The following is a 4021-nucleotide window of genomic DNA, read 5'->3' as shown; positions in this document are numbered from 1 at the left end:
TGATTGCATCCTACAAAATGGAGGACAGTTCTTTCATGTTTACCAATAGAGAGTTAGCCAACATTTTGAAAGTACCACACGAGGGATATGATATGTACGCTAAGGGTGGTTGGCCAAAGTACACAGGGGTAAGCGTAGTTTGAACATTTCAGGGGACCCAAAAGCTATGCTCACTGGGGATGTGACAGTTTCCCTCGTGTCAACCACCAAAAAAATTTCTCACTTGCTACTATAGAATGTCATTCCCAGAGAACAAAAGAAAAGTCAGCTGCTCATTCAAGATGTGTTGCTAATGGAGAAATTGCTAGCAAAAGAGATGAGCAGTCTTCCAAAAATTATGATGAGGCATATGGCACATGTCAGAGGTACGAAATCCCACAGTCTATCCTTCTCGTCTGTAGTTAGGAAGATTCTTGAATATCATGGGGTCTCCAGAGAAACGCATGCTGATCAAACTTACTGTAAAGAATTGGGAGAGTCTACCTTCAAAAAGATGTTATTTCAAATGGGTGAACACGGCTAAGGACACGTCCCTGAGACTAAGGCTAACGGGAAAAAAAAGGTTGAGGAACCTGATGAAATTCAGGAAGCTAAGTGCTCGATGAACTTACAAGGCAGGTTGACATCCAGACTCGTCTACGACAGTTGTGTGAGGTCAATGCTTTGATGGTTGAACAAGTACGTCGCCTCAATCGTAAGGTATCAGCACTCCACGAGGATTATCTGTTTCTTACGGCACGTCACGAACCCGCCAAGGTTCAGTCTTCTACCGATGACAACTCGGACTCAGATTGATCCTTCCCAAGCTCATGTACCGGTCCCAAAACACCATCCTTGCCGCACTCTCAAATCTTATTTTGGTTTCTTTTGCTTATCCTTTTTGCTATGACTACTTGACTGATAACAAAACTGTCCACGTATGTGTGTGTTGAACTATGTTTTGGAAAGTGCTAGTAAGGGTGGCACTTATGAATGTTTGTGCTTGATTACTTTTTGTTGACAATATGATGCTTAGTTGTGTAATGTTTTAATGTTTCTTTTTTATGATGCCAAAAGGGGGAAGGATTAGATAGGTTGACATTTTGAGGGGGAATGACTTTACTAGAGAATCTATGAGTATTTATCGTAGGGAGAACTATGTAGGTGCTAGGGTGAACCTTGTCCAAAGTATAGTCGATTTATGCTTAGGTTTAATTTAAGGTTAAGGTGCTAGGGTGTGATTTTTAGTTTGAAAATATTGTTATTACATACAAATCTACAATAGATAAGAAATATTAAATTTCTACAGCAGTTATGATTTTTTCCTTGCATTTTCAAAGATTTTAAGTTTAAAATTTCAGATACATTGTTCAGAAATTGACATTGTTTACAATTCAAAAGTTATTTTTATAGGTTTTGCATTCAGTTTTCAATAATTGATGATTCGGGTTCAGCTGAGGTCACAATGTTCGAAACTGCAGCAGCAAAGTTTTTTAAGAAGTCAGTGACCGAAATTTTGGATAGCATTGAAAAGGTAAACTACATTTAAGAATTTTAAACAATTATTACATAAGTATCTTTTATTTATTAAAGTCTAACTTCACTTATGGATATTGTTTACAAGATAGTGATTATAGCTCAATCCTAGAAGAACTCAACGAATTACTTAACAAAACAATGTTATTTCATTTAGGTATTACTGAGTACAACGTAAAGTATCTGCCATTACCTACAACGTACACTGTTTTGCTGACCACTGAAGAACCGTCGATTATACAAGATTTTGAGAAATTGGCACTAGAAGAAGAGGTAATACATCATTTATTTTCTTTTTGTTCAATATTTTACAGAAGTATTTCAATTAGGTATATTATAATTAAGTTTCACAAATGCAGAATTTCAAATCAAGCATTGAAGGTTTAAAGGATTCGTCATCTATTACCCCTAATAAACGAGATCATATTCTTATAGAATTGGATGATGAGTTTGATATTACAAAAGACGAATTTTCAACAACAAAGAAGAAAAGCAAGGAAGGAGATTATCTTATTGAAACTTAGAATGTTTATTTAGTTATGACTTTGAGTTTTCTTTAAGTTTTTTTTTACCTCAACTTATTGGATTTTGCATGCACTTTAAGGATATTCATATTGTTTTGGATTGTTCTATTGGTTTATTTATGAATTTGAGTTTAATTTTAAGTTTGATTATTTTAATTTTATTTTAAGTTTGATCATTTATATCTAATTTAGAGAATGACAATCACTAAATGTGATTATGAAATTTACAACTTATATATCTGAATTGTACATAATCAGGCCTTTATACACTTTCTAAAAACTTAATGTATAATAAGGATATAATTGGCCCAACTGCACAGAATCAGAAAAGGGTGTATGATGATATCATGGGAGCTGTTTCAGGTGACTCTGGAGGTGTCTTCTTCTTATACGGCTATGGAGGCACTGGCAAGACCTACATATGGAGATCAGTTTCAGCGGCTATTAGATCAAAAGGTGAAATTGTTCTTAATGTTGCTTCTAGAGGTATTGCAGCATTGTTGCTTCTTGGTGGTCGAACAGCTCATTCGCGATTCAAAATTCCTTTACAAATAGACGAGGCTTCCACTTGGAGTATTAACAAGGGTTCTAACTTGGCCCACTTGATTTGTGCTGCAAAACTTATTATATGGGATGAGGCGCCTATGACGAGCAAATACTGTTTCGAAGCGCTTGATAAGACCTTGAGAGATATAATGAGCGATCAGAATTCAAACGCTGCTGGTCAACCTTTTGGAGGTAAGATTGGTATATTTGGAGGAGATTTTAGACAAATTCTTCCGGTTATTCCAAAGGGTAGCATGCATGATATAGTGTATGCAATTATTAATTCATCCTACTTATGGAAACATTGCAAAGTACTGACATTGACGAAAAACATGAGAATTCAACAAGGAAATACTATTAGCGAAAGAGAAGAAGTGAAAGATTTCTGATTGGATATTGAGCATCGGAAATGGAGATATTGGAGAAGACATTGACGGAGAGGCCACTATCGACATCCCCGATGATTTGTTGGTACACAACTTCCATCTTGATCCTATTGAGGCAATTGCTGAAACAGTTAATCCTTCTCTTTCTACTGTTCACCAGTCTTCCAACTATTTTGAAGAGCGCGCAATTCTTGCACCTACACATGAAGAGGTAGAACAGATTAATCACTTTGTGTTGTCTTTGCTTCCGGGAGAAGAAATTGAGTACTTGAGTTCTGATAGCCTATGCAAATCAGATTATCATCCAGATGCTGATACAGAAATATACACACCAGACTATTTAAACACAGTAAGAGTTTGTGGAATTCCACATCACCAGTTGAAAGTAAAGATTGGCGTCCCTGTTATGCTTCTTAGAAACGTTGATCAATCAGCAGGGTTGGTCAATGGAACAAGGTTAATTATAACTGATCTTGGTAAGCATTATATCAGGTAACAACATTGTTCATTCGGTCTTGATCCCCCGGATGTCGTTGACTCCTACTGATTATGTACTCCCTTTCAAGTTCACGCGCAGACAATTCTCAGATAGTGTTTGTTTTGCCATGACAATCAACAAGAGTCAGGGACAGTCTCTTGCAAGTGTTGGTATCTATCTTCCACGGGCTGTTTTCACTCATGACCAACTTTACGTTGCGTGTTCGAGGGTAACAAGAAAGAAGGGTTTGAAGATATTAGTATGCGATAAAGAAGGAAGACGGTCAAACACTACAACCAACGTTGTTTTTAAAGAAGTGTTTAATAATGTTTAGATTATATTTGTATTACAATTAAGTACGTTTATATTTTGCATCTTCAATAGTTTAATTCTCATATATATTTTTAGTTGTCTTCATATAATAAAATTAACATTAAACAATAAGTTTTTTCAAGCCCGTGCATGGCACGGGTCTTACACTAGTCTTACAACTAAATGAAACTGGAGAGACTTCATAATCTAACTAAGCGAGAAAAGCTTAGTCCATGTTCATATTGTAAAACAATGAAAAA

At 35.9% G+C, this 4021-nt stretch overlaps 1 pseudogene; it reads left to right on the top strand.

Annotated features, from left to right (window-relative positions):
- The first annotated feature begins 2323 nt into the window (after window positions 1-2323).
- On the top strand, window positions 2324-3783 carry LOC141249393 (ATP-dependent DNA helicase PIF1-like; annotated as a pseudogene).
- Window positions 3784-4021: the final 238 nt, after the last annotated feature.

This window comes from Phyllobates terribilis, unplaced genomic scaffold (genome assembly GCF_046119375.1).
Source record: "Phyllobates terribilis strain yellow unplaced genomic scaffold, ASM4611937v1 Scaffold_4533__1_contigs__length_59808, whole genome shotgun sequence".
NCBI classification, from domain to species: domain Eukaryota; kingdom Metazoa; phylum Chordata; class Amphibia; order Anura; family Dendrobatidae; genus Phyllobates; species Phyllobates terribilis.
Note: the sequence above shows the minus strand (reverse complement) of the source record. Positions and strands in the feature narration are given on the sequence as shown.